Raw genomic sequence first — 15,806 nt, forward strand, 5'->3', positions numbered from 1 at the left:
GCATGTCCCCAATTATGTTACTGTATTATATAAACAAGTGGATTTGTTGAGTTAAGCCTTTAATTATATTACCCTAAATGGAATTGCTATTTAGCACCGAATACTCTCCTGGTGCGTGATGATGTCATGGGGTGGGGGGTTGACTCTGAGTCATTATTCAACTTGGTAATTTGATTACGGTACGCCGCAAATAAGAGTTTGTAATTACCTTGTAGTACTAAAAGTTCTATTATAGCTTTGCAAAGTGTAACATAGCAAGATCATGGGTTTACATTGTTTAACTATATTATTATTTTATTTTTTTATTTATTATCATTTATTAATTATATTATAGTGTATTAATATGTGTTACAAACTCAAGATCATCTCTGTTAGGTTATTTTCTAGTATGTGGAAACATTCGCGTCTTAGCCTATAGGGCAAGGGATGAAAATTATTTTATTATTATTATTAATTTTGTACCACTAATTTTCTAGAAACAGATGTGCACATGAGTCGGGGCCGCAAAATCTCAACTTTATACAGTTGTAAACATAAAGGTCATGTTTCATGTCGTGCAGGTTGATAACAAGAACAACGCAGAGACGTTCTTTTGTAACGCTCTATAGCTGACATCTTTGACAATTTCGATGACCCACTTATAGTTTACTGAAATTCGAAAAAGTCCTGGGAGACCAGCAAAAGGTCATAATATTCACAGAAAACTCCCAAGGTCCAGTCCAAAACAATCTGACAGTATTCATATAGCCATCCGGTCTGCTGTGTATTGTGCCGTACAGTATATGTCGACGTACAATGTGACGGACTCGACGTGTAGTCTTGCAGCAGGTGATGGGGAAGAAGCACCACTCAACCTTCTCAAAGCCTGCAGCGCTTCGGAGAATGTTAAGTGTCAGAAGCATAGAAGCGGATGCTAATTTCCAAGTCAGATGAATGTTCTTTAAATATCAAGAGGCCTTTTCTGCTTGAAGGGGAAAAACATATTTGGGCAAACATAACATCACGTGGCTCACATTGTAAATTAGCGTTGAAATTTGAATTAGATTGTATCTGTACGCTTAATAGCTAGCAAAAGCATAACCAAAGACGCCCACCAACAAATGCTACATTTTAACTTGCGTGAGCGTTTTAATTATATACACTGTTTACTTGGCCTGACAATTTAAAACTTCTCACAGCGTGAGGTGTCTGTGGTCCCTCACTTTGAAATCTATCCATCCATTCAATTGTAATTGCAAATGGACACACACTGCTTATTTTAATTAGACATCGAAAACACGTGCAAGAAAGTCGAAGGGGGTTGTACTAATCTATCAGACGATGATGGAATAACATGGAATAACAAATGGCTGCAAATAAAATTGGCCTCAGTCAGTGGTTCTTAAACTGTCATTTTGAGTCATCAATTAGGGGTCCACATAAAAGAAAATAAGACATAAATCTTATATTAAAAGAGTCCCTGGACTTTTTGATTCATGCCCAAAACAATAATGCCCTGACTTAAATATAATGAAAAAAAAAATTAAATATTAAATAATATGAAAAACTTCGTCCATATATAAGATATATACATTTGGCCCGCGAGCCGGACTTTGGACACCTGCTGTAGTGGCTCAATATATCAGGCGCACCGGATTATAAGGCGCACTGTTGGCTTTTGAGAAAATTGGAGGTTTTTAGGTGCGCCTTATAGTGCAGAAAATACGGTATTTTATTTCTGATTTTATTTTTTTTTAAAAATTAGCCAATCCAAACGAACCAAGTCGAAGTACAACGGCAGTTTCAAGGCCATTGACTGCAAATAAACAAAATGCAACAACAATTGAACGGAAATGAGCACTCAGTCAAATTACATCGGGGAAGGGGACTCAGCTGGGCAAACATAAGTACCCGGAGAAGGAGGTGACTGGCTGTCCCATGAGGGGATGACTGATGGGACCGGGAGAAAGTAATCAGGTAACATGGCACACAAAACAGACACAGGTGGTAAATGGCAAGTCCTTATTGGTAACCTCCTCGGCTCTCCATCTTTGCCCCCCCCCCTCCCGTGTTTTTGTAGTAACTCATGTAACCAGTGTTTGACTACAATTAGCTCTGTTTTCACAAGTTGATATCTGACATTGGTTCGACCTCTGGATTAGTGTTCTCGAGGATCTAGCGATCCAAACACATCAATATTTACAGTTCCTCGGAACAGGGTGGTCATAATAACCTCAGATAATGAGCTACGTTCTGTTTCCCCCGAGATATTATTTGCACACAACCTCTTGTGTTCAATTTCCATTCCATTCTTAGGGGCCATTGAAGCCTTTCGGCGAGGACATGAAAAGTAATGACTCAGTGGTTTATTAACTAGACCCCCATCTATTTCTGTCTTGGATATTTCTGATCAATTTAGTTCGCTGTTACTTCAGGCGGACAGGTCTTGACATACCGTCGTGCGCCGCAGTTTCCCCCCCCCCCCGCTTCTGCTATGTTGTATTTTTTCCGCCTAGGAAGTCATGATAAGCATTCCTTTTACTGGCTTCCTAATTAATTATATAGGTTGCAGTACAATGGAGGAGGTATCATTCTATAGGAAGCACACCAATGAGAATCGTCACTAACAAATAACAGAAAACACTGAAAACAACAGATTTGTGGAATTTGTCATTGCCCCCAATTTTGAGATTTTAGGTTTAGATATTTTAGGTAGGCAAAATATATTGTTCGTGTAAGAACGATGTAGTGTCTAACCCTGGAGAAGAAATTTGGTGGTTTCCTTTTGATTTTATTTCATTAGCCAAACAGGCATGGTATACATCCGCCTGCACTGGGCTTGAAACTAGGACCCTTACTGTTAACAACATTCCATTACAAATGAATTAAACTAAAATTGTTTGGCTATGGCTAACAATACCATTTTTACAGTGCTAATACTAGCATAGTATTGCGAGCGCAGCTATTTTGTTGCATGTCAAGCAACAAAGCAGGTCTGCTGTGCGGCATTTTGTCATAGAGATATTATTAAGGTTCAAATATTGTTAGCCATTTTTACACTACAAACTTCCACCTTCAGAATAATTACTTTTGCCACCTCCGCTTATCATACGCAGCTCAGCGCAGGAATTGCACAGCGTGCGATTTAAATGCAAGCGTGTCGACCATGTGTGAAAAGACAACACCTGTGATGATGCATTTATGGAGAAAAATGGATTTTCATGGACTGGGGTTGTCGTGTGTCAGCCCAAGCAGCTTTGCATCGCAGCGCGTCGGCTTAACAGGAGCTACTTAGCGCCTACAGTGAAGAGCTCGCCAGCGTCTAACCATGCTCAGGTCCAACTTTATTGAGGTGCTACTCAGGTGGCACGTATGATAAGCACAAATAGCATGATACCCAGTTTTGTTTGGCAGAGCAGGGCTTCAGTTCAATTCACCTTGAGAATACTCCATGGAAAATGCATGAGGGCCAATTCTTTACTATGTAAACTTGCAGAATATAAACTAGTTCCATGCTATTTTTTATTTTGCTCGTTTGTTTATCCCTGCCATTTAGACATAATAAAAATGACTTGCGATAAATTTCAGAGCACTGCTGACTGCCAACTACTCTGCTTCCTCACAATCGAAATAAGATCGGCAAAACCATGAATAGAATTCTCTTTTCAATCCAAACTGAGCAATTCTCTCTTTAAATAGACGTTTTCATCACCGCTCTTGAATTGACGTCTATTAGATTGTCCACTTACTCCTTTTCAAGTCAAACAGTAACGAGGCAGCTTCAAAATCACTCCACATTTCATCCTGTTTTGAGATGTTTTATTTTCGCTTGGGAGGATGATACTTTCCAAAACAGAGGCTAAAGATATAATAATCTATGGTGACTGTGGGTTGGTCTAGACCTGACACCGCAGACTGAGCTGTGATTTATTTGGGTGAAAATCCAAACAAACTATCTGGCCTAACACACACACACACTCCAGAGCATCGTACAACACTGGCACTACTTTAATGCATTTATTATGGCTGTCACCAACCATTGTTATTTTTTTTTTATTAAGATTGTAATTTATGATTCTGAGTCATAACAGCAAACATAGCAAAAAGCTCAAAGGTATTCTCTGGGAAGGCGTTGGATTTATAGGCCCCTCAAACAAACACCCATGTTGTGTACCATTTATCATGTAGAAAAACATAAGCTAGCTTAATGCTAACACACGATGCAAAACAAACATTGTCATGCTAGCAGTTATACACTTTTTGCATTTGTGAGTCGTTTTTGTCATTGTGGCGACCATCCATTGTCGTGATTTTTCCACGTTTGCGAAGTCAATCATTTCCTACTTGCAACCTCAGCTTGCCATTTACAAATGAAGTACCAACATAACCTTGACGATCCAAGCTCATTGTCAGAGTAAAGCACCTTTTGCAGTTCTGACTATCTTTGAGTCTTCTATTTCATTTTGTTCTACTTCTCTTTCTTAGTATTTTCCAGCCGTCTCTATGAGCTGTGTGCTCTCTCTCAGATAAGGAGTCTTACGATTGTCAGTCGAGATACTGGATAGTCATTGTTTGCTTTATGCTGTTGCTAAGTCTCCACCTCTGTATGTCCTCAGACATTAGTTTAATTTTGTTAAATGTATTTTAACAGGCTCTTAGTTTTCTTACATAAAAAAATGTAAATTTTTGTATTGTGTAGCATGTGCTTATTATGTACAACTTGTTTTATATTCTATCATTAGTTGCATTTTGGTTTTTAACGTGCTTATTGTAACTCCGTATTCTTATGTTTTTGTGACAATTTGGCTTTTTGCCCTATCTGTGTTCTAAACGTATCCCATCAATAATTTAGTTTGCCACTTTATCTGAGAGTATTTTCGGTGCAAGGTTCTCACTTTGTGAATCGTGGATGACGGAGGGCGATAGCGTTTTTCATGAGCTGTCATACGAAAGGGGTGCCTCCAACTGACCCCATGTCTTTATCCGGGAGAAAGGTCAACCAGAGCTGAGGTCGCGCATGCGTGTCTCTGTGTGTGCGCTCTGCAAGTGCTGCTCTTCCGTCCTCCGTGCTGGGGCCACAAGACTTTAGATTAACTCGACTCCAACGAGCCCCGCATAACGACAATTTCCTTCATCAATAATCACGCATTCACTCGCGCTCAATTTAATCTTCTCTCCATTGTCCGTGATTCACAGCAGTGGGCTTTGATTTCGTTTAAAGTTACATGAGGAAATAAAGTTCCAGGAATATGTAAAGTGTTTAGAATTTCTTAGCATGTCAAATACCCTTGATGTGCTCAAATGAGCCAAGATCCATTTATTAACTTGTTTGGAATTTTTACGACGCAGCCCCAGAGCAAGAAGCTTTCAAGAAAATGTCAGACTTATGTATGCATGGAGTCAAAGCCTTGAGGGACATACTTGTTTCAATTTATTAGGTGTCCCTTATATACTGTCTACACGCCGACGCGGTCAGTTGCCTGCAGCTCCCGCAATAAATCCATTCATACGATACCTTGATCTGATGGCGTCGTTCGTGTTGGATCCCGTCATTTAAGCAACGATTTCTTAATTTGAAATCCTGTTCAGGAAGTTAATAAGTCTGATTTTTGAGAACCACATGTGATGACTGTTGTGTTACCAAGAGTCAACTATGCATCGAGGCCACGGGTGTCAAACTCAAGGCCCGGGGGCCAGATACGACCCGCCACATCATTTTATGTGGCCCGCGAAGACAAATTGTGCATTAAACTCGTGTGTCATTACTCGAATTGCAAATTGTCTTCACTTTTAATATCTTTTTTTTTTAAATATTTGACCAATTTTTACTCGTCTGATTTGAAAACGAGTTATATGTCAGTTTGTTTTGTAGCTTTTACTGTATAAAATATGAGGTGCTCATACATTTATTTGGGTTGACAATCATAATGGCCCTTCGAAAGAAGCTATGACTACAATGCGGACCGCGAAAAAAACAAGTTTGACACCGCTGATCTAGACTAAGAAAAATAAAGAAGCAAAAACGGGGGTGTAAGCTAGGCTAACCGTTAGCTTATCTGGTAAGAACATTAAGATTCCAAACTTAACTATGGCTCATAAATGTTGGCCAGGTTTTGTTTTTTCCGCTTGAGAATATTTTGTGTGTCTATCTTATTCAGTAACTTTCTACTCTGTCACTCTGTCTACTCTGTTGTGTTATTCATGCAGCCACAGGAACTTCAATAAGTCGCAATACATCACCAGATGGAGGAGGAAGACGGCAATCGATTATTCCATCTCCTCTATCGCAAACAAAGCAGGTAGGCGTTTGATAGGCAGCGGGTGGTTTTGTCACAGCTTTATATTGTCTGATTACTCTGATGTTGTTTTGTCCAAATCATTCCCAGATGATAAGACACCGGAAAAGAAATATCAACAAATAATGGAATTTATGCTGTTGAATATGATAAAAGCTGTGCTATATATATGGTAAGTGCCTTTCAGGTGCAGAATTTAAATTCTCATGGTTCCGTTGAAACACTTAAGCACAAAGCACAAGGTTTTCCTTGGTTGTCATTCTAAATTATTATTCGAAATATGTTTTCCAGAAAATGTTTTTGAGGCTGGCAGACCATCTCAGTTCTGCTGAAATTTTCTATACCAGTCAATATCTACCAAATTTTCCACACTCACATGTTGTTTGGCCTCAATCTTTGGAAGTTTTTCAAATAGAATAATGCAATGTTGTCAAGTAATGAAAATAACATCTTCTCAAAATCACTTTCAGGAAATTCCTTGACACAAGTGTGAGTATCTGAAAGACAAATGGGTCATCTACAATTGTGCATATATTCTGGATGCTTTCCAAGCAGCTCACATCAACAAGAAAATGTTGTTCATCTAAAGGCCTTGATCAATACACCCCGTTAATGCAATTATTCTCAGATCGGCCGTTGCGCTGCCTTTGCTTTTTACCCTTTTCCGGCCGTTTGGTGATTGGCCCTGAGGAATGGTCACACATATTAGTCCTGACATATCTGCCAAGTAATGAGAGCGAGTCGCCCCCCTGAACATGTCCTAATGATCAGCTTTATCTTTTATCGCAAAAGCGTGACATAGGACATGCCGTGTTGTCTGCAGAAGTGCTGCCTTGGAGAATTTTCCGACATTATCCTTGCATGGTAATAAACGTGCGAACATTGATTTGCCCTGCATGGATCTGCTGACGTGTCTTATCAACTGTTTACTCACGCATATAAGAGGATTATATGCATTGGTCCGCTGCATGTTTTGCCCTTGAAATGCCAAGACGAGCGTTTGTGAGCGGATAAGCCCGCCGCATCGGCGTTTCAATTTGCTCCCGCTTACTCGTATACGTGCAAAATTCCTAATTGTGCCAAACGGATGACCACCGGTGACTTACTAATCAGCTTTTATGCCTCGCAGAGGTAAAACACGTCAAAACATGTTTTCTCTTCAATTCAATTAGTTTGAGGTTATCCTTGCATATTGTGCTGGAATTTTCCTGGAGGTTGCGTTTTACAAACGGTACCACAACACCAATGCACCACTGCTTTGCCAAGCTTAGTTAAAATGACAGAAAACTAGTCGCAAATTAATTTTTTATATATGATTTTTTTAATATATATTTTTTATATTTTTATGTCACGTGCCACCTCACACGTGAAATAAAATGTGTTTTATGTTAAATAAAATGTAGGGGGTTTCCATGGGGGGGGGGGGGACTCATAAATAGTCTCCTCCAGGGAGTAATTCAGTATAGAACCGCCACTGGTTAGTGTCAAGCAGCCAGTCTACTTACATTTTAACTACTTTTCGTTTTTTGCTGTCGTTAACTAAGCGTGCGTCGCAATTGGTCACTAACTGCTTCATTATTTCACTCAAGGATGTCCATTAATACCACACATGGTTTGGAGCCCACCTAACCTCCTCCCAGATGGGGGGTGTTATTTCTCAACCATTTAATTGCCTTTAAAATCTGCTGGCAAAAGCACTCTGGGATTTATTGTGTCAAGTAATTACCAATTCATTACCGCTGTGATGGCCTGAGAAGGCATCTTTTAATTAGATGTTTGCCAAGATATGTTTTATTATCGCCTCCAAATGAGATCACCAGGGGGCACTCACCTCTGATCGCACTTCATCAACGTATGTGCTTCCGATCTGAGCTAATCGTAACTCGTGCCGTAACAGAGGTTGTGACAAATTGTCAGTCAATGATGACTGAAGCCGCCATTGCTCTGCAGCACATCACTTAAATTGTATTGTTGTCTTTGCTTTATCTTCTCATTTCTTCAAGCATTTGACTATTCCGGACTTAAGTTGCTCCTTTCTCTCTCTCTTGGCCAGACATGACTGAGATTGATTGCGGCGGAGCACACCCGCTTGGGTGCAGCTGACAACACAGGAGCGAGCGCAGCCCACTTCAGGAGACACTTCACTGATTAGTTCCACTTTGTAACTGTGTGTGTTCCAGTTAAGATCCAACAAGGATTCCACATGTGACCAAGTAAGTGGATGGATTTCTCTGACATATTTGGACTTTTAACACACACAACTGCCTTGAGTAGTGAAAAACAATTAAAAACCTTACTTTAAGATTAAAAAAAAAAAGTTTCACCACCTCAACGACAAGCGCTAAACATTTCCCGAGGTGATAGGATCTTTGTTAAGGTCACCTGAGCTAAAGAAGTCATAAAACCAAAGAACAGACCAGAGCCACAACAAAAGAGGTTGAATGTACAATTCGGCTTTCTGCTCCAACGTGGGCTTTATCGTCATCTAGCACTATAATAGCACCATAAACATAGCGCCATCTGACCTTCTCTTCTTAACCAGATCAATACTCTCACATTGGAACAGAGTTTTGGATTACATTGGCTTCATTCATCCCAATTATTGAACTTAAATATTCACAATGACACTGGACGGTGGTCACGACAGCATTTGAGAGCTTCCTCCTCGTCCAGTTCGTCTTGTGTGTGATTATTGTTGGTCTTTCGTGTCACACAATATGGGCTTCAGTCCCACTCAGCCCAATTAGGGCCGAATATATATGCAACACAATTTTCATGAGAATGGCGCAACATCGACAGGCCCGTTATTCACCCTCATGCCATGAATATTACACATGCACAAGCAATGCTACGTGATTGGAGAAGAACCGCTTGCTTCTTTTTGCTGCATTCTTGGTTTTGTGTGTGTGTGAAGTGTGTGAAGTGCCTCTTTAAAATCTGTGCACTCTGACAGAAGCTGGCTATTACCAAATCAAACAGGTGGCTTGTGTTCTTTTTATTTAAATTAATAATGTTTCTTAACATCTTATAACATTCTATGTGGTTGTCAAAGGATGAGCATTCATCTTGATCAAATTAACCATTAAGTTAAAGGTCGAGTGCGATGTTTGCCAACTTTTATTGAGTCAAGGTTCATAAAAAGACGGCACACTCAAATGCCAGGTTTTTGTAATAAAAAAGAAGTATTTTCATTATTAATGTGACCTATAACTCTCCAATTAAATTGGAGCGGAAGGAGCTTTTAATGAGCTGATGTAAAAATGAAGAACTAAGATACATCCTCTCGTTGTGGCGATGTCTATCGACAACACGGTCCCTTTAATGGCGCTCGTTTTAACCAACACGTCACATAACTTTAAATCCTCTGGAGTTCCTCCTCTTAAATTTTAGTGACCACTGCCCAATTGGCTGCATCGGGGAATATTTGGCAAGAAATATGCGAACCTCATTTTATAGCTAGAAGGACATTTAAGAACACCCTGGCTCATAACGTGCCCATGAGTGATATCCATTCAGTAACTGCTGTCCAGGATCCTAATATATAGCTTGAAGCTATTTTGCTCCAGTGTTGAATAATTGCCTGGAGCAAGGTTTGAACTTTTCGGCAGAATATGTTTCAATGTGTAAAGCTGAAGCACCTTGTTATGTTACAGCTTCATCTTTTTACACATCCTATACAAAATGTCTAGCACACATACAGGTGATAGGACAGAAATATATTTGCCAAAAATAGTTTCTTTCTGATCAATTAGCCAAAGACTGTCATGATTTTTCTTTTTTTAAACAACATTGGGCAACTGAGAGTTTTCCTTTTGACTCCTCTGCAACTTGTGCATATGAATGTGTGTCTCTGTAATAATTTGATTCCGCTAAGCCTGAAGAAAATTAATCTCTTTTCCCTTTTTTGTCACATTTTGTCCTTGGGGGTGAAGCGCCGAATTGTATGAGCCAGAAATGCATTCTGCCGTCAGGCATATTGCTTTTGAAAACATGCACCATGGAAACCTTTCAAGTCATGTATATGGCAGAAGGTAAGATATGCATCTAAATAATAATAATAACAACATAAGATTTGAGATGAGTATTTTAACTCCACAAGTGTAAAGCACTAGCTGACATTCCCTTTGCTGACTCATGATGGCTGCAAATGCAGAGGAGGAAAAATAAAATATATATATAACTATAACAAGCTGAACCGCTCATTAGACAGCCCGCAAGTCAATGTGTGTAAACAGCCGTGACGGTATATAAAGCTTCATCGCAGCCATTGTTGAGTTATGTTTTTGTTTTGTTGTTACGCCTGAGCTCAGCTTCTGGTTGCACACTGCGCTGACATGACTCATTATCTGAAATAATACAGCGTGTGTGCGTGTGTCTGTATTGGATGGATAGATAGTAGATAGAGGCTGTCACAAAAACCGACTTGAATCGATTTTGAGAATGCAAATAATCGAAACGGTTCCGCCGCCGAGATGTCTCGAAACGGATTTTTGGGGAGAGGTATAGCTTTGAGGGAAATGTTTACATTAGTGGCAAGTTCATTGATGAATGTACGGTACGGAAAATGACAAGAAGACACTCACGGCATCATATCGAATCGCAATCCTACTGAATTGAATCAAAATGTCCATCCATCTATCCATCCTTCCATTTTCTGTCCCGCTTGTCCCCACGGGGGTCGCTGTCGGCCTAACAAGCATGTTTTCCACTTTGAAATCAAAGCAGATTCACAATGCAGTGAAGTCATAATATTTAATTATATTGGGCAGATGTTTACTAGTCGGTAAATATGAATAATGGATGCTCGTCCTGTTTGATTCTTTTCTGAGTGCTTTCTTGGGATATCATGCAAATATTCACACGAAACGTATCATTTACATAATTTTCTTTTTACGGGACAAGAAGTGCCGTTGTTGGAAAAAAAAACTTTCAAGCAGGTATTCCTCAGGCTTGATGTAATCTTATTTTTCCCCGCACCTTTCAAGTCTCAGTGGAATTTAATTGAACGTCAGGATGGAAGAGGGGGGGGGGGGGGATTATCAAAAGCAAGGAGAAAATGACTCCTGCTTGTTAGAAGGCCCCCCCAGCAATGCTGATGTGTAGAATGTGTGGATTATTTAAATGGTGAGCCATTACTGCCCTCTGCTGGACATCATTGCGCCATTCAACAAAACAGCCTGTCACATTTCATTGACTGTGTTAAGTGTGACTGGTTGAATTCATCCTTTTAGATTTGAAGAAACGTTTATTTGAACGCATTTCTTAATTTTTCTACATTAAGTGACTGTAAAACCAAATTAGTGTGTAGTGCCAATTTGCTGTTCCTTTTTAAAAGTGTGATTTACTATTTTTTTTTCGAGCCAAAGAGGGATCCGCTAATTTCCTGAGCAAAAGATGAATGTAAAACTCTCCAAAAAAAGTTGGGGTCACTAATGCAAAAAGGTACCTGGTACTGGCAGGACGACTCCAGTAATAGTTTATAAACCTTTCCATCAAGTTAAGATAAACATGGAGCTCCGTGATGGCAACTCCTCCATTTTGCACATGACTTGTGGAACTTGGATGAAATCATCTTTTGATTTCCCACGTGAGAGGAGATGGAAAGCCTTTAGGGAAATCTTCGCTCATGTTTTGAAGCCCGCTTCATTCAAGGAACATAATACAAAGGAAGCCTGAGCGCCATAGTAAGTCAACAATGCTGTTGCTATTTCTGGAAACTGCCTTGTGGTTGTCGGTGGCCAAGACGACCGAGCGCTCACGTGTAGCGTAACGCTACCGTATCCCACCCAGGTCGTACAGCAGAAACCCCCGCCTTGCTGCTATAAGCGGACCCCAAATGGCTCTGCCATCTGGCGGAAGGCCGAGCGATCCCTCCCAGCACAGATATTCTCCAAATGAGCAATCAGATTAGCCATGTGAAAATGTGGGCAGTGAGCTGACTCCCCCGATTTTGCATCCAAATACAAGCTGATAAAGATGCCAGCTAAAAAGCGTACGTGAAAAGGTCAACACCGTTTGACCCGGAGATGTAGGCGGGTATTTGTCAGGATGGTCTGACCACAAGCAGATAAACAAATGTCATAGTTGACCCCAAGGAGAGGCCTCCTGTTGAATTTGGAAGGCGCTACTCCCCGTGTGGCCACATCTGGGTGAGCATCCCCACCAACGTGCGAAACGATGGAGTTCTGACTTTGGGTTCCAAATGTCATTCTGATTGATGTTTCAATGAGAAAAAACTGGCACCAAAATCAGTAACATGAACACTTTTGTTCTCCTCACTCCAGGCGAGCTCAAGCGGCCGCAGCTCTTTTCGAAACTAAAGGCAACGAGCCAGTGACTCATCTGCAGTTTCAAAAAAAAAAAAGGCACGCTCGAGCTGACCTTTCCAAATATCAGCCAATATTCTAATTAGACGTTGCGATATTCACATTTTGACTTGCTCTCATTAAATGAGGCACCGGAGTCTGCCGTTGCGCTAACCCCATTAAATGAGTGGGCGGGAACAATGTGGGATGCAGTTTTTCAACTTTGTTTGGATGGATTTTCATATAGGGAAAATAAATCATGCTACAAAATGGCACCCGAGAGAGCGCAGACCTCTAACAAAAGCCACAGAGCATATTTTGAGGGGGGGGGGGTGCCCCAGTGGCTCTCCATCTAGCTCTGCCTGTGGCCACAGTGGAAAAGTCGAATTTTGGCTTTAAAATATACATTTTGTGGTCCCTCGTAATTCACATCCAGCGAGTGGTGATTTATGGGTTTGAGAGGGCATTCCTCGAGAGCGGCAAAAACAGTCGCGCCTCCCATTTGCCCACACAATGCAGGGAAGCAGTGATCCGATTCGTTCCTTCCCGTAATAAAGCCAAGAGCTATGAGGGAACAGGAGACGGGAGAGCCCCGTCGCACCTCGGGGGACCGGCGCTCTGTGAGAAGATCCTGCCGACACCTGCCCCGTTAGGACCCTCGCCACTTCCCGCGTTGGGACCACCGGCTGATTATCAGTCGACGCTGCTTTGTGTTTCAAGATTTAATGCTAACTGTCTTGCCTGGAGGAAATAACCCTGATTGTCTGTTTGCATGTGTTTGGGAGGTGGCTGTCATTATTTGACGCCACTAGCGTGTTTACACGTTACATAACGACAATAATGAACAAAGCACATGCATTGACATTACAATTTAATGGCTACCTGGCTCGCTTCTCAATATCGCGGTTTCCTATTGGTGTCAATAAGGTCGCAATTGTCTTCCAGTTAAAATATCAGCCCGTTGATTCAAAATGAGATTGGAATCGGACAGAATGTGAAATGTCAACTCATAGTTATCGAGCACGCAATCGGTCCGACTCCAACTTGAAAGCAAGTCGCTCGTCTGTATCAAGAATCCGATGAATTTTTTAGATAGAAATGTAACGAAATGTCAACTCTATATGAGTTCAATTCATTGTTGGTATCGAGGAGTCATTTTCAACCAGCATTTGTTTTGAATGAGATCCAAATTGGAGCACTCATTTCAAGTATTGGCATTGTAAAGCTTTTCAGCTGAAATGTAAAGGAGGGACTACGTGACCCCACGTCACGTAGTGGAACACCTCAGTTCCCGAGCGACACAATATGGCGGTGTTAAAAGGGCAAAGGTGACGGCGCAGCCGGTCAAGGGCCGTGCTTGGAAAGGGCCAATACAAACAAGAGCTTCATCCTCACCGTCATTCTTTGTGTCTATTTGTTTTGGAAACGTTTCCTGGCTCTTAGATTGATTAAAAGCCATTTTGGGTAATGTATTTTCCATTTTTTTTTTTTTTTTTTTGTGGGAGGTAATGGATGAAAATCGATGGAATGAGACTCTGATGTCATCCGGTATCGTGCGAATGGTCTTATGTCACCTCATGAACATCTTCCCGCCACAAACTCATCATAGATTCACTGACTGAATCTCCAAAATCATCTAAATGAACACATAAGAATTCACTTTGGCAGAAATAATTTTGAATGAGTTTACTGTAGTAACAATAATAATACAATTTAGCACTTTTTTAGACTGCACATAAGAGACGACCAAAACTTTTTGCATTGCTTGAGGCTCGTTTGGAAACAATTCAAAGCGGCTTTTTGTTTTGTTGTGGTTTGTCTCAGCATAGGAAGTGTCCAGAATTCTCCGAAGAAGCGTTAACAAATTCCCAACCCCTTATCAGGGAAGAAGCTTGTTTAGTTTGGCAATATCCTCGTATTCTGCAATGTGACAAGGAAGGGCATATTTGTTGACCTCTCCGCACTATTCTCAAAGGCCTTGGAGGACCTTTTACAAGTAAACCAGTTAAATTGACCAAGCTAGGCTAAACAACAAATGAGGTAGATATGATCATGATTCTTGCGATTCGTCATGTAGAGTCCGAGATATCAGTCCGGATATCATGAACTCGCCCCACCCTCCCATTTTATGTGACGCGCAAACACACCATGAGAGTTTTTATGATGTTTTCACACATCATAAAATCTCAGTGCCCTTTGTAGTATCGCCACGTCCCCGCAGGGAGATAATAAAAGAAGCCAATTGTTTTAAGCTAACCAGACTCGATTAGGGTTTTATGGCCAGTCTGCCGTCCGTCCCACGAAGGAATTGGCATAATATTAACCTCTTTGGAATGGAAAGCATTTGATGAATGAATAAAAAGTATACTGGCTAATAAGAATGTCCCGTGTTCTCCCATTTGGGAAATGGGACATTTCTCATGATTGCACTTGTTTACAAGCTTCTGAATTGATCTTATAAAACTTAATGCTCATATGATCTTGTAAAACTTTATGCTCATATACTGTATGACAGCCTACATTTGAATTTTAGAAAAATTTGAATTTTGTAATTGAGATGCCTCAAGGGTCCGTGTCATGTCACTGTGCGTTTCATTAATATGAATAGTTTTACGCATCAGCAGTGTTCATTTTAACTACTATTTATCCCAATTTAAAGTGGACGCGCCATTTACAAAAGTGCTGAAAGAAGAATTTTTATCTTAACTGCATCTGAAATCTTTGATAACACCGTTGAAGTGCTTGAGATAAGACGGAGAGGTTTTCCAAAGGTCGCCTTTTTGATGCCGTTAGTGTTGTAATTTTAAATTTTACTCCCGCTCACACACTAGTTGGATGGAAAACATGAATCTTCCGATGCGAACTAGGTCAAGTTTTGCATTTAACTATTTAATTTTTGACACATAAAATAAATTTTGCCTTTCAGGTAGGTCCATTACTCGGCTTTTCCCCAATTCAATCACATTTCACTTGACATCTCTAATCTTTTCAAAAAGTTTAGTGTGGGGGGCAAGTTTACACATCTTGCCGAGTGTAATTCATTGTCCTGAGGGGTTTGTGTTTATGAAAGAGAGCTGTTAGAGGGAGGCAGCGACGGGGGGCAAGGGGGGTGGGGTCGTCACTGGGGCGGGGGCGCACTGCTAACAAGTGGAGGATGTAATTCAGCATGTTTTTTCAGATGTTATTTGGATATTTATGTAGAGGCACTTAAGGTCAAAAAGAGAAA

This window comes from Syngnathus floridae, chromosome 14 (assembly GCF_059516105.1).
Source record: "Syngnathus floridae isolate MCC-2025c chromosome 14, RoL_Sflo_1.0, whole genome shotgun sequence".
Classification (NCBI taxonomy): domain Eukaryota; kingdom Metazoa; phylum Chordata; class Actinopteri; order Syngnathiformes; family Syngnathidae; genus Syngnathus; species Syngnathus floridae.